The sequence below is a fragment of the Tamandua tetradactyla genome, chromosome 16, assembly GCF_023851605.1.
Source record: "Tamandua tetradactyla isolate mTamTet1 chromosome 16, mTamTet1.pri, whole genome shotgun sequence".
In the NCBI taxonomy this organism is placed as follows: Eukaryota; Metazoa; Chordata; class Mammalia; order Pilosa; family Myrmecophagidae; genus Tamandua; species Tamandua tetradactyla.
The window spans coordinates 53,863,064-53,890,541 of NC_135342.1; positions in this window are offsets into that span (position 1 = coordinate 53,863,064).

Below are 27,478 nucleotides of genomic sequence, written 5' to 3' on the forward strand. Positions count from 1 at the left end.
CTGAGAAAAATATCCAAATCAAGACATTATCAAGGTGATGCTTTCTTCCCGAAGACTGGCTGCTAGCAATCCTTGAGTGCTCTGACATGCAAGGTACGTGGTGGAATCTTCTGCTCTCTCCCTTCTCTTCTGGGTTTTGAGGCTTTCAGCTTCTTGTTTCCATGGTATCCTCTCTCTGTATTTATCCCATTGATTAAGGACTCCGGTAAGAGGATTACAGTCCATCCTGAATAAGGTGGGCCACACCTTAACTGAAGTAGCCTCATCAAAAGATCCTTCTTACAGAAGGTCTACATCCACAGGAATGGGTTAACTATAAGAACATGCTTTTCTGAGGCACCTACTGTTTCAAAGCACCGCTCTTGGCACATGATGAATCTTCAATATTAGCTACCTCTGACTGATATTATTATTCTGACGATTTAAGTACTACCTGCCTTGCAGCTTCTTCAGGGAAATCTCTTACCTTTAAACTTAAGTCAGATTACCCTGTTACATGGTCTCATAGCTACTTGTGTTTAACTTCCAAGCACCCACACACTTGTAATTCAAAAAATTATTTATGTAAGGATTTGTTTAATGCCTGGCTTCCCCTGATACTATGAGCTCCTGAAGGGCATGTTTATGTTTATGACCATCAGCAGTCTTATTCCAGTGCCTACCTCAACTTCCAGCTCTTGGATAATGGAATATATGAGAAGATAAAAGTGAATGGCTATTTCCAAGGGCTGCTTTTTTCTATTAAGTAGGTTGTAGGTTCACTGAAAATTCATATAGAAAACAGAGCTCCCGTATACTCCCCCCTCACACATTCAGTTTTCCCTATTATTAACTCTTTGAATTAGTGTTGTACCTTTGTTACACTTGATGAAACAATATTATTATAATTACAGTGTAACTATAATTTATAGTTTATATTAGGTTCACTGCTTGTGTTGTATAGTCCTATGATTTGTTTTTTAATTTTTATTTTGATAACATATATACAACCTAATCTTTACCCCTTTAGCCACATACAAATATGTAATTCAGTGGTGTTAATTACACTTATGACCATTCATTACCAAAACTTTTCCATCACCCTAAACAGAAACCCTGTACCAATTAAGTATTAACTCCCTATTCTCTGCCCCCATCCTGGCCTCTACCTAGTAAACTATATTTTTGTTTCTGACTCTATGAATTTCCTTATTCTAATTATTTCCTATTGGTGAAGCCATACAATATTAGTCCTTTTATGTTTGTTTATTTCATTCAACACAATGTCTCCAAAGTTCATCCATGTTTTCACATGTATCAGAACTTCATCCAAGGGCTTCTCTTTTAAAGTGTAAATTTTCTGTAGTTTTCCCATTAGTCACAAGCATTTTCTATTCAAAATGTGTATGTAACACAGCAATGCAATGCAGAATATTTCATTAGCAAGCTGAGAAGGAGAAAAGTAGATCATTTACATGTAAATGTATGCTTGACTCAGTCCCTGATGCAGAATACCCAAAGGCTACCTTCAGCTTCCATAGATAGTAATTGGAAGTCTAATCTAGATAGGTTAATTGTGGAATAGTGGCTATGTGAGCTGGGCTGTGGAAAACAGCAGAGAAGAAACTGACGAACTGCATATATCGGTTCTAGAATAAAATAATGCTGTGGCATCCTCTTCTTTTGGCTTTAGCATGCTAGTAGGCAAGGGCGATTTGGAAGAAATGGAAAATTTCCTCTATATTTAAAAATAAACCATGCTTTGAACCACAAAGGTACTTTATTAAGAACAACCTTGCATAATTAGGACAAATCAGTCTTAATTGAAACTCTTGAGTTTCATGAACGTTTCTGGGGTAAGAACTGGGTCTGGTTTGTTTTGTTTTTGCATAGCCCATGTTCTGGCCCCCATAGAAGACAATCTGGCTTTGAATTCCTACAGCAACCATTGACAATGTAATATTGGGAATGTGATTTAGCCTCTCTAAACTTCAAGTTACGTTTTTGTAAATCAGGGATTAAAGTGGATTCTAGCTCAAAGTGCTAAAAGAGTACTAAATGAGATAATCCATGTAAAATGCCTAGCCTAGTGCCTAGCATTTAGTAAGTGCTTAGAAAATGTTAGCTCTCTCTTCCTTAAACTGGTTGGCAGTTTCTTATAAAATTAAACATACATCTACCCTATGACCCAACACTTCTATACTTCAGTATTTCCTCAAAATAAATGAAAATGTATGCCCAAATAATACCTATAGGGGAAAGTGTATAAGAGTGCAAAACTGGGGGTGGTATAGCATCACTCCTCATCAATAAGTGAATAAACAAACTGTGCTTTGTCCTTACAGCGGAACACTGCTTAGCATCAAAAAACAAATGAATTATGGATATGAGAATCAACATGGATGAATCACTAAAACATTGTTTTAATCTGAAGAAACCAGACACATAGAAATACACTATATTATTCTTTTATATATGTAGTTCATGACTAGGCAAAACTAATCTATGGTGACTGAAGTCAAAACAGTGGTTTCTTTTGTGCATGTAGGAAAGCGTTACATGGGGATTGACTGAAAGTGGGAAAAAGGAAATGCACTGGTATAATGAAAAGGTTCCATAAATTGATTGGCAAGATGGTTACTTGAGTAGTCACATTTATCCAACTTATCAAATTTAAATGGCAAAGTTTGTATATTTTACCTCAAAGACAAATAATTTGAAATAACAAATTGAAGGCAAGTATTACATCATTGGAATGTTTACTTCTAATGCTCAGAAGGGTACCTGGTAAGTAGAAGGTGGTGAGTACATGTTTTTTAGCTTAAAGGTTGTTCATTATGCATTCATGGATTTGCATAGTTTTGCTCTTTATATGAGCATGTGTGCTCTCATTGAACCTTGACAGGAACGATATAGATATCTGCACATGGCAGAATACACATTTTATCTCTGATACATATCACATCCTACCTCTACTCCCAACCATGGGAATACATGAGCTTGATAATGGTCTCTGACTATGACTAGCCTTTGTCTTTCTTTCTCACCTTTTTTTCCTTCCTCTCTCTCCTTCCTTCACTCCCTTCCCCCCTCCTTTCCTTCTTCCCTCTCTTCCTTCCTTCTTTCCTGTTTCAATGTTTTAAAATTAAAAATTTATAGACACAGCCACCCATAGTTTCTGGCAGAGGAAAAATAGTCAAGGGATGAGGATGCCAGTGATAATGGATGTCTTTATAATGAGGAAATGTTTACTCTAGATAATGAAGGATAGGATAAATACGAAATTAAATGTTGATTAAGGTATGAAAGACATTCCAGAAAAAGGAATAGCATGAAGATCCGAAACCAACAACAGTTTGGAACAAATAAGTCCTAGGGGGCAAGAGTATATTAGTCAGAAAGGCACTGTTTAAACAAACCAAAATCCCAGTGACTTGACACAATAAAGTACTTTTGTCATTCCTGTCAAGGCTCAATGAGAGTCTACCTCATCAGCACTCTTCTGTACGGCTCTCCTTCGAATGATATTTCTGGGGTCTTGGAGCTTACCATTGTGTGGCTCTGTTATTCTCTAGGTGTTGGAGGCCTTATTAACAGCCACATGGAAAGGGGGAAAAGGAGGATGTTTTTGGAGGACACATAGCAAGCAGTCTTCATCTCAGAAGTAGAGGTGGGGTGAAGCAAGGGTGGTAGGGAGCCAGAGCATTGAAGAGAGTGCAAACATATGTGGACTTAGGATGTGCAGACATGGACAGTGTGGAGTTTTAACAGTTGAGTGGCATGATTAGATTTTTAATTTTGAAAGATAGACTTGGCAGCAGGACAAAGAATAGATCTAGTAGATTAGAGTTTCCTCTTAAAATGCCTTGAAATGAACGTGTCCAAACTGCGTAAAATTATGGGAAATATTTTCTGTGAGATGTGCAACAATGTACAAGTTTTTGAGGAAAGAGGGTTCATCTGATTCGCAAACTTATCTATTGCTCCAAAAAGTCTTATATGTAGGTTTCAGAATTATCCATGACTGGATTAACATGGGCGGTATTCATTGTGGCTAGGCTAGAACATCCCACAAGTCACAGCGAGCCTGGGAGCATCAGCCTTGTATACCTAAAACAGCAGCGCGGCAAAACTTAATTCACTAAACTCACTTTAGGTTTCTTTCTGCTATTTTATGAAGTCCCCATCTCTTGAACAACCTTGACAACTGTTTTTTTCTTTGTTTCAGCTATGGAAACAGTGCAGTAGTGATCCATCAGATGGTGTTTTGGTTTGCTACAGCTGCTGGAATGCAATATATCAGAACAGGGTTGGCTTTTACAATGGAGATTTATTAACATATAATTGACAGTTCTTAGGCCATAAAAATGTTCCAACGAAGGCATCAACAGGATGATACCTGGACTCTGAAGAAAGGCTGCTGGCACCTGAGACACCTCTGTCACATGGGAAGGCATACGGCTGGCATCTTCTGGTCCTTCTCTCCTAGGTCCCATTACCTTCAGCTCTCAGTTCCAAGTGGCCTCTTCTCTGAGCTTCTGTGGGTCCTTTTTTAGCATCTTGGGGTGTTCCTCTCTGAGCTCTCTGGGTGTTTCTCTTTCTGATCTCTCTGGGCTTTTCCTGTCTCTTAACTTCATCAAGGATTCCAGGAAAGGATTAAGACCCACCTTGAGTGGGATGGGTCGCATCTCAATTCAAACAACTTTATCAGTAGGTCCCACCCCCAATAGCTCTGTCCCTATAGGAATGGATTAAAAGAACATGGCCTTTTCTCGGATACTAATAGCTTCACACCAGCACAGATGGAACATGGACTATGTAGCTTTTTTCAAATAAAAAGCATTGAAAATATAGAGCTATAAAAGTAAGCCCTAGATTTGAGATAATTTAGGGGAATTCTATAGTGGATATGGAAAACATTGACTTTGTAAAAAAAAAGAGTGTGTGTTACTGAATATTTTTTTCTAAAGGGCTATATTCAAGTTAAACTTATAGCCCGCCTCATTCTACATTTACATTCTGACATTGAAATATAAGATATTTAATAACCCCACCTCATCTCTTCACATGTATTCTAAGACCATCTTTGCTGCAGGTATCCTGTACATTAGAAAGATCCCAGAGTAGAACTGTAAGACAATATGTTTGTCAGTTTAGAAAATGCTATTACATGTCATTACCCAGTTCAATTTGAGAAGGTGTACATGATAGAAGCATCTTGGCCTTTGGAATGGAACAGATTTTGCCAAATCCTCAGCCACACAATAAATATCCCTGTTTTCCAGAGGAAGAATCAGAGAGCTATGTAAGGTCCTACTGTTAAAGGGTAGACCCAGAATTCAAACCCAAATGTTTCTGATTTCCAAATCCATGGATCACCTAAAGTCAAGTGGCCCTTTTTATTCTATCAATGAATAAAGAAAAATTATTTTCTGACTTGTGGTAGGATGTGGTGAGTTTCTGCTTCCCTTTATATTTGAGTGGCTCTCTAAGCAGACATTTGTAGGCAAATGATTCATAATATGCTTTAAGATTCTCCAATGAAAACAGAGTTTAATTACAGATGGAACAGTCAGAAGACCATGTACACTATAAATTCGAGTGGGGTCTGGAGCGGATGATTACAGAATGTAGCATTCTATCAATTAATTGTCACGAAGGACTGAATCAGATCAGCTGTTCCAGCCTTATTATTGAAGTCTACATATTTCATTGTAATAAAAATTTACCAACATTTTTTCCATTAAGATTTCTTATTTTCAATATTGCCTAATTCTAACAGCTACATGAAACCATCATCTTGCATTAAGTAAACTCATTTCCATTCTTTCTGGGAAGAGAAATAATAAAACCTCAGCTGCATTAATGCTAACGGCTTATCTAGCATATTTAGAATAAGCACAAAACTGTTATGATATTCTTTTTGCAATTTCATGGCAATATAATAAGGATTAGTATATGAACACTACACTATAATAAAGAGGGGAATTAAAATCAGCCTCATATTTGCAGCAAGTAAACCTTTGGAAATAGGTTAAAAAGCTCCCTTAAATATCATAATAAATGAAATGTGTGACTATTTTTGCCCTTGAAGTAAGTTCTACTTATCAGCATGTTAGAAAAAGTAACAATTATGTTTTCAGGTAGAGGGAGATTGAAGACCTCCAAGTTAAGAAATAGAAAAAAAGACTTGTATCATTTATATTATAAAATTGAATAAAAACTTCATCCCTGCAACCCTCTGGAAAGACCTGCAATTTCTACCCACCAGTAAGAACAGAAAGAGAAGATTCCAATAGCTGCTGTGACTCAGGATCTCACAAATGCCTGTTTCCAATCTTCTTCTTTTGCTCTCCTCTCAGCTGTGTCCTGCTTGGACTCTTAGTTGTTCAATGAAGGACATCAGAGCATTCTCTTCCACTTGTCAGATTTGCTAATGCTATATACTCTTTGTATTTTTGGTCAGCACCCCTAAAAACTGATTTCTCATCCCCTTTGAGTTCTGGGGTGGCCATACTCCTGAGGATAGGAATTTTGGGAATAATCCCAACCCTTAAACCCCATATCCATTGTTAGTAGTGTGACTACTACTTTCTCCAGGCTTAGCTGGCTTAGTGCTTAACGGGTTTTAGCACTGGAAGTCCCATATCCAGGGAAACCCCTCATTTCCAGGCAAACCAAAATGTTTGATCACCCTAAACAATTTCTAGAATCCTACATCCATTGGTTAAGGGATTAGTCTGAATGATATCCTTCAAATCACAGTTTATTGTAAAATGACTTAATTGTTCTCCTATTTATAATTCTACATTGGTAGTTTTAGTATTCTTAGAATGTTGGTGATCAATGAAATGATCATAATAAGCCATATTTTTCTCGTCTTTTAATATGAATTTTAAACAATCCTTTGCATATCTAAAACAAGAAAATGCATTCTTGTTTTTAAATGAAAACAAAATGCCAAAAACTAATGATTGGTTTTCCAATTATTATGTATGAAATCTGTCAAGTAATTTTGTATATCTAAAGAATATTGGACTCTGTCCTCATAATGGTAAAGAAAAATGACCTGCTGAATATGAATACCTGATCATCATGTGTAGAAGTGAAAAATTTCAGATAATCTGAATTTTAAATATTTTCTTTGTTTTGGAAGCATTAAGCATTACTACCCCCTGGGAAGCCATTTTTACTTCACATTATGGAAATTGTGGTTTCCTTTCCATTTTTTTTGCAAAAGAAACACATAGTCTTATATTTGGCATTTAGAAACAAGACTTGCAACTGTGAAGACCGTCAAAGACACCCATTCATTTGAAGTTGCATACATGGGCCATATTTTCCTGTCTTATAAAGCATCCAACATTAGGAAAACCCAAAATCCTGAGCTTTATTTTTCATAAAACAGAACTGGCATTCAAAAGGACATTCTACGTTACAAAGAATGCTTCCATTATACTAAAAGTGGATTGATAGTTGAAAGTATGAAAAAATACGATGATGGTTAAATTATTTTCATAAATGTAAAGAGAAAACTTAAAAACCCAATTACCATATACTAACAAATCTACTCTTGTCCTCATAGATTGCATAAATGAAAGGAAAGCAAAGAGACTTGGCAGAAGAGGACTGAGGGAATTTCAGTTAAGTAAAATTAGCATTATTTTAGTGAAAATGTAGTCTCAAAAGACAAAAAAAAAAATAGGTCACCATCTCAGGTTCTTAATCTATATAGCATCTGCTTCCTTGGCTACATATCCTATTTATAAAGTACAACTTTAGGTTTCATAAAGGGCAATACTGACAGAATCTCTATGTTTTATATGTACTTGATTGTAGTTTATGTTATTTCTCTACTAAATATGGGGTCAAATATAAAATAATAGCACATATAGTATATGGATAAGTAGTGCACTTTAATTCTATGTTTATATAAACTGAATATATTTTTCACTATTGTAGAACTAGGAAAAAGGCTATAAAAGGTAGTATTCAGATGGTTAAACAATGGGAAATTATCAAAGCAGGGTTTTCCCAGACTTTTGTAACTGCAAACAAACATGCACACATATCTTTGCATGTGTGTGTTTATACCTGTATACATATGCATAAATATATATGTACGTATATAAGCATATGCACACTACACACACATATATATGTAGTTTATAGAACTCAACAAAAATTCTTACAAAAAAGAAAATTACAGACATTTCATAATCTCGTGAGCAGGGACACTCTCAACATAGTTTATTTTGATTTACAGCTTTAACCTTGGTATGCACTCATCTTTATGTTTTTGAAAAAAACTGAGATAAACTTAGACTACTATTTAAAATCTCCCTTTTAAAAATAACAAATCATTAATATTCCCCATGTCATTATTCTTTATATGGAACATTCATTGTCCAATTTTATACAATTATTAACAGCTCTGAAATGAACATCCTATTGTATAAATCTTTAGACATTTCTATAATCCATAATTGTGCTATTAAAATACATTTCTAAAATTAGCCTTGATGGAAAAAGAACGCTTCATTTAAATATTTGATACATCCACGATTCTTAAACATTAGTGTCCATTAGAATCATCTGATGGCCTTGTTAAAACACAGATTTTTGGGCCCCATCCACAAAGTCTCTGAGTTTTTGATACAGTAGGTCTTAGTGGGGCATGAAAATTTACCTTTCTAGAAAATTCCCTGGTGCTACTGGTCTAGGCATACTTTGAGAAGCTGTGACATATTTTGCCAAATGGTGGAAACTTTAAGCCTTTAATAAAAAATAAATTTAAAAGATTAATCATTGCAATACAAATATTGTCTGATTAAGGAAGTATATACTTGCATATGGTTCATGAATCCATGGCAGTAATACTGAGGTCCACAGTGAGTAGGATGGAATTTGAGCATTTTAGGTCATTGATTTTTCCGCCATTTGACTTCAAAACAAAACAAGTGCTCATTTCTCATACTTTCATATTTTACTATTGGTTTTGCACACCCAATTTATTTCCTGATGAATAAACATTTTGCGTTAACTTATGGTGGTGCTGACTGCCAGGCACAGGTAATTTTCAGCTTTGTTTATCAATTGCCATCACTAGAGCAATATATATTTTTATATATAAAGCAAAATATGTGCAAACACACATATATTTCATTGCATTAGGCTTTGGATAGGGAAACAAACAGTATAGATACTAGCTGTAAGAAATATAGGTTTAAAAAAAAAGTATATTCTTGATACTAAGGCGGAAATAATTGAGTGCCAAAAAAAGAATATTTAGCTTCAAAAGGATACACAATGGACTTAAAGTGGTTGTCTCTGAGTGCAATCGGGGAAGGAAAAATAAAGCACATTCATGTGTTAGGACTATAACAACAAATAATATTAGGGATTTGACTTTTGTTTTCATTTGTAGAGCTCTCTAAGATGACAATATTACAGATGAAATGGTAGGCTTAATGCACCAGATCCCAAACTCAAACAATAAATAAATGAACCCTTATTAATGGTAGGGACAGCATCTCTTACATACCCCACTACCAACCCCATCAGCTCTTCTTCAGGTGCAGAGCCTCTAGGAAAAAACTGAATTAGAGAAACTGACTTAGGTTTGGAAAACTAACAGGACTTCCAACCCCCTACTCCTTCAGTTTGCAGATGACTGCACTGTCTGATTCATGAATTTTACCACGGTGAAAGAACTGGAAATTTGAAGGTGATTGCTGGGCATGTTAAGATGGGAATGCCAAGTTACTTTACCAAGTCATTTCCAAAAGCTTAAGAAGCATTTTCAGTTCAACAATTCAAGAAGGGAAGAAACAAGCAAGGCCTTATAATCTGTCTCTTTATGAAACAGAAATCTCTCCCATTAGTTTTTCAATTAATTATATTTAGCCAATCTGATTAGAAAATCCTCATGCTTAAGTGATGGGCAGAGATCAGAAGGAACTCAGAGAATCAAATACTTGGACCAAATTTCTTATTTCTCACTGGCCTTGGGAGAAATATTCAAGTAGCAGAAATGACCAACACCCAGAAACTACCTCCTTCCCCCCTGCCCACAGTTTACACACAAGAATACAATTATTTCTAAAAAGTAACGTGCATTTAGATGTTTTATAATATTTTAAAATCTATCTTCTAACAAAATCTATTCAGTGTCTCTGTATTTAACAAAGTAAGATTGCTAGGTGTTCGATATTTTAGAGAAGTGCTGTTGGAAACAAAACTATATCAATAACGTTTTGAATAGCAATGAGGGTGGCAGAGGTCAAGATGGTGGGAGGAGACTTTTTTGATATACCACACAAATAAATTTTCTCCTATGTCCTGCTACATAACTGCAGTATTAGATCACGGACTAGGCATGTCTCGTATGCTAGGAAAATGGGAAAAAATATAGTGATTTGGGGCAATGGAACTATTCGTGCCTTGCCCTGAAAAGTTTTAGGAAACCCTAATCTGTTTTACAAAGTAGGGGGATGTTCTAGTCTGCAAGCTGCTGGAATGCACTATACCAGAAACAAAACAGATTTTAAAAAGGGGAATTTACTAAGTCGCAAGTTTACAGTTCTAAAACCATGAAAAATGTTCAAATTAAAGCAAGACCTTAGAAATGTCCAATTTAAGGCATCCAGGGAGCCACAATGTACACCAGTGTGTGAATATCTACTTGAGTCCTGCTTTCAATTTGTTTTGGTATATTCTTAGAAATGGGATTGCCAGGTCACATGGTAATTCCATATTTCACTTTCTAAGGAAACACTACAGTTTTTTTCTATAGCAGCTGCACCATTTTACATTAATATCATCAATGAAAGAACTTTCCTATTTATCCATAACCTCTCCAACACTTGTTATTTCCCCCTTTTATTTTTTTTTTGGTAGCAATTTTAGTAAGTGTGAAATGGTATCTCACTGTGGTTTTGATTTGTATTTCCCTGATGACTACTGATCTTGAGCATCTTTTTGTGTGCTTCTTGGCCACTTATCTACTTTCTTTGGAGAAATGTCTAATAAGCTTTTCTGTCCATTTTTAATTGGGTTGTGTGTAGTTTTGTTGTTAGGTATAGGATTTCTGTATTTTTCAGGATATTAAACTGTTCTAGGATATGTCATTTCCAACTATTTTCTTCCATTCTTGAGGCTGTCATTTTACTTTCATGATTGATTTGTTTGCTAAAGTTGCTGGAATGCAATATTCCAGAAACGGATTGGGTTTTACAAGAGAGATTTATTAAGTTACAAGTTACAATTCTAAGACCGCCCAAATTAAGGCACCAGAAAGAGGATACCTTCTCAGAGGAAGGTGTCATTCTGGGAAGGCACATGGTGATGTCTACTGTCCTTCTCTCGTGGGTTGGTTCCAAAATGTCTCTCTCAGCTCCTGTGGGTTCTTCTGGCTTCACCTGGGGTGCTTCCTTTACTAGTTTCTCTAAACTCTCTTGGCTGTCTTAAAGGATACCAGTAAACTAACTAAGACCCACCTTGAATAGGCAGGTCACATCTCTATGGAAACAATCCAATCAAAATGCCCCACCCAATAATAGGTCTGTCCCCACAAGATTGGATTAAAATAACATTGGCTTTTCTGGGGTACATAACAGATGCAAAGCAGCACAATGATGAAGTAATTGGATGCACAAAAGTTTTTAACTTTAATGAAGTCCCATTTATCTATTTTTTTCATTTGTTTCTCATTCTTTGGATACAAAATCTAAGGAACATTGCTTAATCTAAGGCCCCAAAGTTGCTTCCCTGTGTTTTCTTCTAAGAGATTTGTAGCTTTTGTTCTTATATTTAGCTCTTTGATCTATTTTGAGTTAATTTATGCATATTGTGGGATGTAGGCATACACCTTTATATTTTTTACATTTGTAAATCCAATTTCCCCCTCACTATTTTGTGGAAGAGATTATCCTTTCCCCATTGAGTGAACTTGGCACCTGTGTCAAAATTAATTGGTCCCCCCTATATGAGACATGACTCCCAGGAGTGTAAGTCTCCCTGGCAATGTGGGACATGAATTCCAGGGAAGAGCCTGCCCTGGCACTGTGGGATTGAGAATATCTTCTTGACCAAAAGGAGGAAAAGAAATGAAACAAAATAAAATTTCAGTGGCTTAGAGGTTTCAAATAGAGTCAAGAGATCATTTTGCAGGTTACTCTTATGCGAGCCTCAGCCAGTTATTGCAATTGCCATAGTATGCCAAGCTACAACTAGCAGTATTCTTGAAAACACTAAAGAATATCCTGGGCTCTCTCTTAGACTCAATAAATAGTGTACTTACTTAGTTTATTTTTTCAGAAACTTAAGGCCTCCAAATTGTTCCTATACTTGTACATGCCCCAAAACTCAAAAGCACTAGTCTCTCCAAGAACATCAATCAGTTTCATTCCTCTACCTCATAAGTTTGACACCTTTTTCCAGCACAAGGAAGCTAAAATGGTCATTGCCCAGATATCCCTAAAGACTGAGAGAATGATCAAATGGGAGGGAGAAGGTATAACTGAGAAATTAGGATTTAACAAATGATTATGACTACTGACTTATGATATAGATATTTCTTTTTAATTTCTAGTGTATTATAATAGCCGGAAGGAAATACCTATAATTGTTGAACTGTAATCAAGTAATCTTGATCTTTGATAATGATTGTATAACTATATAACTTTTATCATCTGACCATGTGATTTTAAAAACCTTGTGACTGATACTCCCTTTATCCAGTGATAGATGGTGTTCTAGTTTGCTAATGGCCAGAATGCAATATACCAGAGATGGAATGGTTTTAAAAAAGAGAAGTTTAATAAGTTGCAAGTTTACAATTCTAAGGCCGAGAAAATGTCCCAATTAAAGCAAGTTTATTAAAATGTCCTAATTAAGGCATTGACAAGAGGTTACCCTCATTCAAGAAAGGCCAGTGAAATTCAGAGTTTCTCTCTCAACTGGAAATGCACATGGCAAACATGGTGATGTCTACAAGCTTTTGTCCAGGCTTCTTGTTTTATGAAGATCCCTCGGCAGCATTTTCCTGCTTCATCTCCAAAGGTCTCTGGCTGTGTGGACTTTTGTGGGTCTTTCATTCTGAAGCTTTCTCAAAAAATGTTTCCTCTTTCAAAGGATTCCAGTAAAGTAATTAAGACCCACCTGGAATGGATGGAGTCACATCTCCCTGTCACCAAAGGTTAATACCCACAATTGGGTGTGTCACATCTCCATGGAGATAATCTAATCAAGCTTCCAAACAGTGCTGGATAGAGGTTAAAAGAAATAGCTGCCCCCACAAAATGGATCAGAATTAAAACATGGCTTTCCTAGGGTATATAGTCCTTTCAAATTGGCACAGATGGATAGTAATAACGTAAAAACATGTATACAAATGAAATAACAGGTCGGGACTATGGGGGGAAATACCCCTACATGAACTGTGGACAAATGTTATAGTACTATTTTAATAATCTTTTGCTTAATTGTAACAAATGTAACTACTGTTAAAAAATAGTAAAATTACAAAAATAGCATTATCATCAATTGTAACTGAATTTTTACACCAATGTAAGTGTTGGTATTGGTGTGGCATATGAGAATCCTATGCATGATTGTTATGTAAACCCACAACTTCTATAATAATTTTTTAAAGGATTTATAAAAAACCCTTAAGAGACAAGAAACAAAACAAAACAAAACAAACCCACACAAAGAAACAATCTGTTTTTATCAGATAACAACAAGACAAAAAACAAAAAAAAAACAATCGGTTTTTATCGGATATGTGGTTATTTTTCCCATTGTATAGTTCATCATATTATTTTTATGATAAACTCCTTTAAGTCAAAAACATCAATTGGCAATAGATGAGAGGGTTATTTCTAAACTCAAAACTCAATTCCAATGGTTTATATGTCTTTCCCTCTGCCAAGTACATGCTGTTTTTATTATTATAGCTTTGTCATAAGTTTTAAGATTGGGAACTGTGAGTTCTCCAACTTAATTGCTCTTTTTCAAGATGGTTTTGGATATTCAGTACCCTCTTCCTTCCATGCAAATTTGATGATTGGCTTATCTATTTGTGCAAAGATGACTGTTGAGATTTTAATTGGAATTGGGTTGAATCTGTAAATAATTTTGTGTAGAATTTATCTTAATGATATTCAAGTCTTCCCATCATCTCTGATGATTTTTAGCAATGCCTTGCAGTTTTCTGTGTACAAGTCCATTATATCCTTGGTTAGATTTATTCCTAGATAATTGATGTTTTTAGTTGCTATTGTAAATGAGATATTTTTCTTGATTTCTTCTTCAGTTTGTTCATCTCCTCTGAGACTAGACATGATGCAATCTTTTACCCTTTTCAATCTTTTATGCTGTGTAAATAATAAAGTGATCATTTGCTGAAAGCTTCTGTTTTTTCTGAGCCTGTATTCCCATGAAACACCATATAGCAATTTGTTCCACAATCATGTGTATTCCCCCTTCATTCTATTAATAGGATATTAAAATAATCAATTTTCATATGTGGAACCACCCTGCTCACCTGTGATAAATCCTACTTGATCATGGTTTATAATTCTTTAATGTGCTGTTGGATTTGGTTTGCTAATATCTTGTTGCTCTCTGCATCTATATTTATAAGGGATATTGGTCTGCAGTTTTCTTTTCTTGTGGTATCTTTATCTGGCTTTGGTGTTAGGGTGATATTGGCCTCATATAACTATGTTAAACATATACCCTCCTCTTCAATTTTTGAGAAGAATTTGAACAGTGTTAGTATTAATTCATCTTGAAACATTTGTTAAAATTCACCAGTGAAGACATCTAATCCTGTTTTTTTTCTTGTTTGGGAGGTTTTTTTATTACTTATTCAATCTCCTTACTTATTATTGGTATATGGAGATCTTTTATTTCTTCTTGAATCAGTTTATGTATTTTCTGTGTTTCTAGGAATTTTTCATTTCATCTGGGTTATCTAATTTTCTGGCACACAGTTGTTAATAGTATACTCATAATTATTTTTATTTCTGTGGGCCAGTAACAATATCCCACACTTCAGTTCTGATTTTAATTATTTGCATCCTCTCTCTCATTAACATAGCTAAAAGTTTGTCTATTTTGTTGATCATTTCAAAAACCTACTCTTTTTGAGATCATTCTTTTTTTTTAAATGTAAGCATTTAGAGGTATAAATTTATTGCTCTTGCTGCATCACATAAGTTTTGGTATATTGTGTTTTTGTTTTAATTTGTCTCCAGATATTTTCTAATTTCCATTGTGATTTCTTCTTAAACAACCTATTGGTTGCTTAAGATTGCATTGTTTAATGTCCACATATTTGTGAATTTTCTAGTTCTTCATCTATTATTGATTTCTAGCTGTATTCTGTTGTGGTTGAGAAGATGCATTGTATGATTTCAATGTTTTTAACTTATTGAGACTTGTTTTTAACCTATACTCCTCAGACTCCTGAAATTTAGTTACAAGTATATCATTATACATCATAATAGTATTTGTTACAAGGTATATCATTATACATCGTAAGTCCAAAATAATAAGTTAATCATTACTTTTTAAAAATTTACTTATTTTTTGTTTATGATACATAACTACATACAAACACAAACATTCTTATCATATGATCATTCCATTCTTTTCATATAATCAATAGCTCACACTATCATCACATAGTTGTATATTGATCATCATGATCATTTCTTAGAACATCTGCATCAATTCAGAAAAAACAATAAAAAGAAAACAGAAAAAAGTTCATACATACTGTACCCTTACGCCTCCCCTTCACCAATCACCAGCATTTCAATCTACTAAATTTATTTTAACATTTGTTCCCCCTCTTATTTATTTATTTTTAATCCATATGTTTTGTTTGTCCGTCGATAAGGTGGACAAAAGGAGCATCAGACACAAGGCTCCTACAACCACACAGTCACGCTGCGACAGCCATATCATCATACAATTATCTTCAAGAAACATGACCACTGGAGCACAGCTCCACATTTTCAGACAGTTCCCTCCAGCCTCTCCATTACACTTTAACTAAACAGATGATATCTATCGAATGCGTAAGACTAACCTCCAGGATAAACTCTCGACTCTGTTTGGAATCTCTCAACCATTGAACCCTTCATTTTGTCTCATTTCACTCTTCCCCCTTTTGCTGTCGAGAAGATTTTCTCAATCCCTTGATCCTGAGTTACAGCTCCTTCCAGGATTTCTGTCCCACGTTGCCAGGAAGGTCCACACCCCTGGGAGTCATGTTCCACATGGCGGGAGGGTGAGGGGAGGGCAGTGAGTTTGCTTGCTGTTTTGGCCAAGAGAGAGAGGCCATATCTGAGCAACAGAAGAGGTTCTCTTGGTGGTGACACTTAGGCCTAATTTTAAGTAGGCTTAGCCTATCCTTTGCAGGATTAAGTTTCATATTAACAACCCCAAGATCGGAGGCTCGGCCTATTGCCTTGGCTGTCTCCACTGCCTGTGAGAATATCAAGAATTCTCCATTTGGGGAAATTGAATTTCCCCCCTTCCTCACCATTCAAATTCCTCACTGTTCAAATTGCTCTGGGACTTATCTGGGCATCACTCTAGACAAACCTACAAAATCTCATGCCCTATGCAAGGTTCCAAGTACTATGGTGTTTGTTTAAGCTGTCCACATATGTTATAATAGGAAATGCACTAGGCAAAATATAAATTTTGTACCAAATAAACATTTTTTGTTTAGTCTCCCACATAAGTTGAAATTTTAAAATATTAATCACCATCTATTTTCAGCACCCTGCAGTAATGACATTCCTTTGTTCTTCCTCATGCAAAAACATTTTTTAAATTTGTACATTTAGTCACTATCATTATACACTCTAGGCATTGGTAGATTATACCACCTCAGTCTTTATTGTCTTTCTTCCCTTTTGATTTCATTTGTACCCCAGGCTTCCTCCCTCTATCATTCTCACATTCAGCTTCATTCAGTGTCCTAACATTATTGTATTACAGTTAGGTAGTATTGTGCTATCCATTTCTGAGTTTTTGCAATCAGTCCTGTTGCACAATCTGTATCCCTTCAGCTCCAATTACCCAAAATCTACCTTATTTCTATCTCCTGATGGTCTCTGTTATCAACTGAAATTCTCCAAGTTCATTCGCTAATGTCAGTTTATATCAGTGAGACCAAACAGCATTTGTCCTTTTGTTTCTGGCTGATCTCACTCAGAATAATGTCCTTAAGGTCAGTTCACGTTGTTACATGCTTCATGACCTCATTCTGTCTTACAGCTGCATAATATTTCATCATATGTATATACCACAGCTTGCTTAGCCACTCATCTGCTGATGGACATTTTGGCTGTTTCCATCTTTTGGCAATTGTAAATAATGCTACTATAAACATTGGTGTACAAATATTTGTTTGTGTTTTTGCCCTCATGTCCTCTAGCAATGGTATTGCTGGATCACATGGTAATTCTATACTTAGCTTTCTGAGGAACCACCACACTGCCTTCCACAGTAGCTATGCCATTTGACATTTCCACCAACAGTGGATAAGTGTGCCTCTTTCTCCACACCCTCTCCAGCACTTGTTGTTTTCTGTTTTATTGATAATGCTCATTCTAGTGGGTGCGAAATGATATCTCTTTGTGATTTTGATTTGCATTTCCCTAAAAGCCAGGGAAGTTGAGAATCTTTTCATGTGCCTTTTGGCCATTTGTATTTCCTCTTCTGAGAAGTGTCTGTTCATGTCTTTTGCCCATTTCATAATTGGGTTGTCTGTCTTTTTGTTGTTGGGTTGAACAATCTCTTTATATATTCTGGATACTAGACCTTTATCTGATATATCATTTCCAAATATTGTCTCCCATTGTGTAGGCTGTCTTTTTACTTTCTTGATGAAATTCTTTGATGCACGAAAGCGTTTAATTTTGAGGAGTTCCTGTTTCTTTCCTTCTTTCTTCAATGCTCGTGCTTTGGGTGTAAGGTCTAGGAAACCACCTGGAGGTCTTTGATCCATTTTGAGTTAATTTTTGCATAGGGTGTGAGATATGGATCCTCTTCCATTCTTTTGCATGTGGCTATCCAGTTCTCTAGGCACCATTTATTGAAGAGACTGTTCTGTCCCAGGTGAGTTAGCTTGGCTGCCTTATCAAAGATCAGTTGTTCATAGATGAGAGGGTCTATACCTAAATATTCTATTATATTCCATTGTCAGTATATCTCTCTTTATGCCAGTACCATGCTGTTTTGACCACTTTAAGTTCATAATATGTCTTAAAATCAGGTAGTGTGAAGGCTCCAACTTCATATTTCTTTCTCAAAATACTTTTAGCTATTCAGGGCACCCTGCCCCTCCAGATAAATTTGGTTATTGTTTTTTCTATTTCTGAAAAGTAATTTTTGGGATTTTAATTGGGATTGCATTGAATCTGTGGTAAATCAATTTAGGTAGAATTGACATCTTAACTATACTTAGTCTTCCAATCCATGAATATGGTATGCCCTTCCATTTATTTAGGTCCTTTGTGATTTCTTTTGACAATTTCTTATAGTTTTCTTTGTACAGATCTTTTGTATCTTTAGTTAAATTTATTCCTAAATATTTTATTCTTATGGCTGCAATTGTAAATGGATTTTTTTCTTAATTTCCCCCTCAGATTGTTCATTATTAGTGTATAGAAACACTACAGATTTTTGAGTGTTGAGCTTGTAACCTGCCACTTTGCTCTACTTATTTATTAGTTCTAGTAATTTTTCTGGGGGTTTTTCAGGGTTTTTGACATATAGCATCATATCATCTGCAAACAGTGAGAGTTTTACTTCTTCCTTTCCAATTTTGATGCCTTGCATTTCTTCTTCTTGTCTAATTGCTCTGGCTAGAACTTCCAACACAATGTTGAATAACAATGGTGATAGTGGACATCCTTGTCTTGTTCCTGATCTTAGGGGGAAAGTTTTTAGTTTTTCCCCATTGAGGATGATGTTAGCTGTGAGTTTTTGTATATTCTCTTTATTATGTTGGGGAATTTTCCTTCTATTCCTATCCTTTGAAGTGTTTTCAACAAGAAAGGATGTTGATTTTGTCAAATGCCTTTTTTGCATCAATCGAGATGATCAAGTGTTTTTTCTGCTTTGCTTTGTTGATATGGTGTATTACATTAATTGATTTTCTTATGTTGAACCAGCCTTGCATACCTGGCATGAATCCTACTTGGTCATGGAGTATAATTTTTTTTAAGGTTTTTTTTTTTTTTTTTTTTGCATGGTCAGGCACCAGGAATCGAACCCGGGTCCTCTGGCATGATAGGCAAGCATTTTTTTTTCTTCTTTTTTTTTTTTTACAAGCAAGCATTCTTGTCTGTGGAGCCACCATGGCCTGCCCTAATTTTTTAAATGTGCTGCTGGATTCGATTTGCAAGAATTTTGCTGAGGATTTTTGCATGTATATTCATTAGAGATATTGGTCTGCAGTTTTCTTTTCTTGTAATATCTTTGTCTGGCTTTAGTATGAGGGTGATATTGGCTTCATAGAATGAGTTAGGTAGCTTTCCCTCCTCTTCAATATTTTTGAAGAGTTTAAGCAGGATTGACACTAATTCTTTCCTGAATGTTTGGTAGAATTCATATGTGAAACCATCTACTCCCAGACTTTACTTTTTGGGAGGCTTCTTAATAACTGATTTAATTTCTTTACTTATGTTTGATTTGTTGAGGTTGTCTATTTCTTCTCGAATCAATGTTGGTTGTTCATGCCTTTCTAGGAAGTTGTCCATTTCATCTACATTTTCTAGTTTATTAGCATAAACTTATTCATAGTATCCTCTCATTACTTCCTTTATTTCTGTGGGGCCAGTGGTTATGTCTCCTCTTCCATTTCTGATTTTATTGATTTGCATCCTCTCTCTTCTTCTTTTTGTCAACCTCGCTAAGGGTCCATCAATCTTATTGATTTTCTCATACAACCAATTTCTGGTTTTGTTGAATTTCTCAATTGTTTTCATGTTCTCAATTCCATTTATTTCTGCTCTAATCTTCATCATTCCTTTCCTTTTGCTTACTTTGGGGTTAATTTGCTGTTCTTTCTCTAGTTCTTTCAAGTGGACAGTTAATCCCTTGATTTTTGTTCTTTCTTCTTTTTTGATATAGGCTTTTAGGGCAATAATTTCCCTCTTAGCACTGCATTTGCTGCATTCCATAAATTTTGATATGTTGTATTTTCATTTTCATTTGCCTCAAAATATTTACTGAGTTCTCTTGTAATTTCTTCCTTGACCAACTGGTTGTTTATGGATGTGTTGTAGAGCTTCCATATATTTGTGAACTTTCTGGCACTTTGCCTGCTATTGATTTCCAGCTTCATTCCTTTACGATCTGAAAAAGAGCTGTGTATGATTTCAAGCTTTTTGAATTTACTGAGAGTTGCTTTGTGACCCAGCATATGGTCTATCCATGAGAATTATCCATGAGTACTTGAGAAAAAGTTGCATCCTGCTGTTTTGGGGTGTAATGTTCTATATATGTCTGTTAAGTCTAGCTCATTTATTCATTTATTTATTCAAATTCTCTGTTTCTTTGTTGATCCTCTGTCTTGATGTTCTGTCTATTGATGTGAGTGGGGAATTGAAGTCTCCAACTAATATGGCAGATGTGTCTATTTCTCTTTTCAGTTTTTTCCTCATGTTTCTTGGAGCATTCTGGCTTGGTGCATAAATATTTATGCTTGTTATGTCTTCTTGTTGAATTGTCCCTTTTATTAATACATAGTGTTCTTCTTTGTCTCTTTTAACTATTTTACATTTGAAGTCTAATTTGTTGGATATTAGTATAGCTACTCCTGCTCTTTTCTGATTGTTATTTGCATGGAATATCTTTTCACAACCTTTCACTTTCAACCTAAGTTTATCCTTGGGTCTAAGATATGTTTCCTGTAGACAGCATATAAATGGATTCTGTTTTTTAACCTATTCTGCCAGTCTATGTCTTTTGATTGGGAAGTTTAATCCATTAACCTTTAGCATTATTACTGTACAGGCAGTACTTTCTTCTGCATTTTGCCTTTCGGACTTTATATGTCATATCTAATTTTTCTTCCTTTTACGTTTATGATAGTCTTCATTTCTATACTCTTCTCCACACCTCTCTCTCCTGTTCTTTCCTGTCTGTCTCTAGTGCTCCCTTTCGTATATCTTGCAGAGCTGGTCACAAATTCCTTCAGTGAATTTTTGTCTGCAAATGTTTTAATTTCCCCCTCATTTTTGAAGGACAGTTTTGCTGCATATAGAATTCTTGGTTGGTAGTTTTTCTCTTTTAGTATCTTAAATATATCATCCCACTGTCTTCTTGCCTCCATGGTTTCTGCTGAGAAATGTATGCATAGTCTTATTGGGTTTGCCTTGTATATGATAGATTGTTTTTCTCTTGCTGCTTTCAAGAATTCTCTCTTTCTCTTTGACATCTGACATTCTGATTAGTAAGTGTCTTGGAGTACATCTATTTGGATCTATTCTGTTTAGGGTATGCTGCACTTCTTGGATCTGCAATTTTAAGTCTTTCATAAGAGTTGGGAAATGTTCAGTGATAATTTCCTCCATTAGTTTTTCTCTTCCTTTTCCCTTCTCTTCTCCTTCTGGGATGTATATTCATGTGCTTCATGTTGTCATTCAATTCCCTGAATCCCTGCTCATATGTTTCCATTATTTTCCCTATATTTTCTTTTGCTTGTCAGATTTCAGATGTCACATCCTCCAGTTCACTAATCCCCTATCTCTGCCTCTTGAAATTTGTCCTTGTAGATTTCCATAGTTTTTTCATCTCTTCTACTTTGCCTTTCATTTCCGTAAGTTCTGTGATTTGTTTTTTCAGACTTTCAATTTCTTCTTTTTGTTCTTTCCTTGCCTTCTTTTTTTTATTAATTAAAGAAAAAAAAGAAATTAACACAACATTTAGAAATCATTCCATTCTACATATGCAATCAGTAATTCTTAACATCATCACATAGATGCATGATCATTTCTTAGTACATTTGCATCGATTTAGGAAAAGAACTAGCAAAACAACAGAAAAAGATATAGAATGTTAATATAGAGAAAAAATAAAAATAATAATAATAATAATAAAATAAAAAAAAGAAAAGGAAAAAGAAAAAAGCAAAAGACACAAACAAACAAACAAACAAAAAACTATAGCTCAGATGCAGCTTCATTCAGTGTTTTAACATAATTACATTACAATTAGGTATTATTGTGCTGTCCATTTTTGAGTTTTTGTATCTAGTCCTGTTGCACAGTCTGTATCCCTTCAGTTCCAATTACCCATTATCTTACCCTGTTTCTAACTCCTGATGTTCTCTGTTACCAATGACCTATTCCAAGTTTATTCTCAAATGTCGGTTCACATCAGTGGGACCATACAGTATTTGTCCTTTAGTTTTTGGCTAGTCTCACTCAGCATAATGCTCTCTAGGTCCATCCATGTTATTACATGCTTCATAAGTTTATTCTGTCTTAAAGCTGCATAATATTCCACCATATGTATATACCACAGTTTGTTTAGCCACTCATCTGTTGATGGACATTTTGGCTGTTTCCATCTCTTTGCAATTGTAAATAATGCTGCTATAAACATTGGTGTGCAAATGTCCGTTTGTGTCTTTGCCCTTAAGTCCTTTGAGTAGATACCTAGCAATGGTATTGCTGGGTCATATGACAATTCTATATTCAGTTTTTTGAGGAACTGCCAAACTGCCTTCCACAGTGGTTGCACCATTTGACATTCCCACCAACAGTGGATAAGTGTGCCTCTTTCTCCGCATCCTCTCCGGCACTTGTCATTTTCTGTTTTGTTGTTAATGGCCATTTTGGTGGGTGTGAGATGATATCTCATTGTGGTTTTGATTTGCATTTCTCTAATGGCCAGGGACATTGAGCATCTCTTCATGTGCCTTTTGGCCATTTGCATTTCCTCTTCTGAGAGATGTCTGTTCAAGTCTTTTTCCCATTTTGTAATTGGGTTGGCAATCTTTTTGTTGTTGAGTTGAACAATCTCTTTATAAATTCTGGATACTACACCTTTATCTGATATGTCGTTTCCAAATACTGTCTCCCATTGTGTAGGCTGTCTTTCTACTTTCTTGATGAGGTTCTTTGATGCACAGAAGTGTTTAATTTTGAGGAGCTCCCATTTATTTCTTTCTTTCTTCAGTGCTCTTGCTTTAGGTTTAAGGTCCATAAAACCGCCTCCAATTGTAAGTTTCATAAGATATCTCCCTACATTTTCCTCTAACTGTTTTATGGTCTTCCCTCAATTCATTGCTTTGATGTTTGATGAGGTTTTTCATGTCTGTTTGAACATTCTGAATTAATTGTTTCAACTCCTGTATGTCATTTGAATTGTTGGTTTGTTCCTTTGACTGGGCCATTTCTTCAATTTTCCTAGTGTGATTTGCTATTTTTGCTGGCGTCTAGGCATTTAATTACCTTAATTAGTTTATTCTGGAGATTTTTTCACTTTTTTTACCTAGGATTTTCTTGCTGGATGACTTTGTTGTCTATCTGTTCTTTGACAGCCAGTTTAGCTTATTCTGGACCACTGGCTTAAGTTTTGTTTAACAGAGCAGAATTTTTCAGTTCTTGTTTTCTTGTTTCTTGCCCTGCCTATATAGTGCCTTTCCCCCACCCCTTAGGAGAGTCTACTTAGGTATTATAGATCCAAATAAGATTTTCCCAGACCAAACTGGTCTCCTCTCAGGAGGAGAGCGTCACCTGCATCAGTTTTTCCTGAGGATGAGACCCAGAAGATTAAAAAGCTTTCCTATGAAGTCTCTAGACTTTGTGTTTTTCTTATTCTGCTCAGTATGTGGTGCTTTTCTGCCTGCAGGTCACACCAGCAGAAGGTGATGCATTACCTTTAACTTTGGCAGATTCTCCGTGCTGGGAGCATGGTGGAGACAGAGGAGAGGTTTTAGGCTGGTTAATTCACTTCACTTTTCCAGACCCTGGGGTCTGAATTCTTTGAGGGAGAGATTCCACCTGTGCTGGGAGCTACCCTTCTCCTGGGAAAGGCACAGCCTCCAGACAACCTCTCAAACAGCTCAATTCTGCCTATATCTGGGGTAGTGGAGCCTGAGAAGCCTTGTAGCTGTATCCAAAGAGTAATCAATCCATAGTGACACAGCCACAAAAGAGAAAAAGAAAAATCCTTTTCAGAGCAGGACCCTGTTCCTCGAGCTTGTCAATCAAGTGCTTAAAATGGTATGGGGCGGGCCGCGGTGGCTCAGCGGGCAAAGTGCTTGCCTGCCATGCCGGAGGACCTCGGTTCGATTCCCGGCCCCAGCCCATGTAAAAAACAAACAAACAAACAAAATACAATAAAACAAGAAAATGTTTAAAGATGTTTCCTTTCCTTCCTTCTATCCTTCCTTCCTTCTCTCTGTCTTTCCTTCCCTTCCTCCCTCTCTCTTTAAAAAAAAAAAAAAAAAAAAAATGGTATGTTGCTCTGTGTATCTCCAGGTCTTATGTGCCCCCTCCTTTCCTGCAGGGCCCAGACCTTTTCAGATCCAAAAAACAAGATTTCTTTTTTCTTTTTTGTTAGCCCTGCCCCCTCTTCACTGGGGCAAATACCAGTGACCGCCACTTTTACTAGAGGTTCAGCTGAGCTGGGGGCCTATTTTTAGTAGTCAGAATTTGTTAATTAATTCCACAATGGGATTTTTGTTGTGCTCAGCCCTTGCTTCTGGTAAAGTGTCTTTCCTTTCCCCTCTGGGAAGCAGCCTGTGGGGGAGAGGCGCCGGCTGCTGTGGCTTGGGGAACTCACAGTTCTGGGGGGGCTCACAGCTGGCCCAGCTGGTCCAGCTGGTCCAGACTGGGGTATGCTGTGTGTCCGGTCACTGATGTGGCCCCAGCAGTTGTTCTGTACCGTCCCTGGCTATTTACTAACTGCTCTGGGGATGAACTAAATCCCTCACCTCACTAAACTGCCATCTTGGCTCCTAAGTTAATCATTACTTTTTATTCAGGTGTATTTTATCCTATAAGAAAAAAAAAGGGGGGAGTTCCATATCAAAAATACAGCACAATTTTGCTAGCATTTATAATTATTCATGCAATTACCCATTTATAATGACCTTTGTTTGGAATCTCTATTTCCTTATTCTACTGTCAGTGTTCTATCTTTCCAGTTAGAATAACTCCAACAGCATTGCTTGAAGTGCAGGTCTTGTGGTGAGCAACTCCCTCAGCTTTCATTTATCTTAGAATGCCTTAATCTCTTGCTCATTTTTGAATGATCTCAACAGATATAAAATTCTTGGTTAGTAGATTGTTGTTGTCCACCCCCTGCCCCTGCACTTTAAGTATTTTGCCTTTTTGCCTTAATAGTTTCTAATGAGATGATGGAACTTAATATTATTGGGACACCCTTGTACACAACTCTTGCAGCTTTCAGAACTCTTTCCTTGCCCTTGGCATTGAGCGATTTAACTACTATATATCTGGGCATAGTTCTCTTCAAGTTTGTAAAGTTTGGTGATTGTTGGGATTCTTGAAGGTATATATTCTTATCTTTCATTAAATTTGTGAAATTTTCCACTATTGTTTCTTTGCATATTCTTTCTGCTCCTTTCTCTCCTTCCCTTTTTGAGACTCCCATAATGAATAGGTGGTGTGTTTGATGGTGTCCTATAGGTCTCTTAGACTCTGCTCACTTTTTCCTATTTAATTTTCTTTCTGCTCCTTAGTCTGAATCATTTCAATTATCTTTTTTTTTTTATTTCACTGGTTCTGTTTTCTCCCAACTCCAATTTGCTGTTGAAACAATTTAGGGACTTTTTCATTTCAGTTATTCTGTTCTTTAACTCTGTTTTTATTTTTGTTCAGTTCCTTCTTAACATTTCTCTTTCTTTATTGAGATTTTCATATTTTTCATTCATTGTTTTCCTGATATCTTTTAACTCTTTGTCTGCATTTTCTTTTACCTCCTTAAGCATAATGAGCATCATTTTTTAAAACATTTTTTCTGCTATATCTAAAGTCTGGTCTTCTTCATTGGTGTTTTATTTTGATTTTCATCGTGTTCCACAAATGGGCCATAATTTCCTTTTTGGTTGTTCATTTGAATCTTTTTTTGCATGCCATGCTTTTTTTTTTTGCATGCATGTGTGCATACCACACATTTTGAAGTGTTAGCTGTGGGAACTTGTCCCTGAGCTGTCTACTCCTTATGTTTGTGTCCGACTAGTGATATGACAGAATCTTCCTTGAGGCTCAAGAACTAACAGAAACCAAGTAATCAATGCAAAAAAATCACTGTTTCCAGGCTTTGATAACTGACTTTTCATTGGCAGGTGCTTTCCTTCAGAGTTTAGCTCTCCTATCAAGAAGTGACACCAGGATGCAGGTTTTCTGTGTCTTTTCTGAACCACCATCTTTTCCTGAGCTTGTGTTTCCTTGTGTCCTTAGAATTAACCAAGTTTACAGCATTTTGAACACTGCTTCTACTCCCTATGTAATAAGCTTTCTCCCCCTTTGGGTGCTCTATTGTGTGTCTTAAAGCAGGCGATCCTTTGCCCCAGAATACTTTGACTTGATTGCTTCTTACACTGCTTTGACTGCCTGCAAGCTATTTCTACCTGCAGGGTAAGTTCTGAGAGGGCTACTCAGAAACAAGCTTCCTGGTTAATTCTTCAGGTTTCCACTGCTAGGTTGGCACCAACATTCAGGAACTGCAGTATACTCACGGCTCAATCTGGAAAAGGGCCAGGGGTCCACAATAGGAGTACAGTTTGGCTCCATACTGCACTAGGGAATGCTTGCAAGAGGTGCCAATAAGCATGCCATTAGCTTCTCCTATTGTTTTATAAAGGGGAATTTTCTTGATTTGTTATTCACCCAGTTACCTCAACCATTTAACTGTTTTCTGGAGTTAAAAGCAAGATGCTTTGCAAGTTTTTACTAACTGTTCAAAGATTTCATGCAGGAATTGTACTGCAGAGCTGTGCTGCCCTCTTGGTCAACCAGAACTCTCTTGATTCCTCTCAAAAACAAAATTTTATTTGAGATAATGTGCACAGCGTTCTTTAAATCTTGAGGATGAGGAAAGGAATACTGCACTGTCATTTATAATTAGTAGTTCTCAACCTGTTATCATTTATTGATTTAATATCTACTCAGCCCATAGCAATATTTTCCAAAATGTGCATCTTGTAACATCTAACAGTTTTCAGAACTAAATGAAGAGAATTTAGGTGGGTCGAATATATGGCATTATACACTTTGAATCACCTAGAAGGGGAAAAATTCTTCTAGAAATAATCAATAGCAATGAAAGAGACAGAAAGGGCATGTCTTATTTTGTAGCTACTGCAACTTTCATATCAAATTAATATTTACTAGTCTCTCTCTGTGTCTCCATCTATCTCTCTCCTCTTTCTAGCCCAAGTGATCTGACTGTGTACTCAGAGTCTTAGCTGGACAGCAGAAACTGAAAG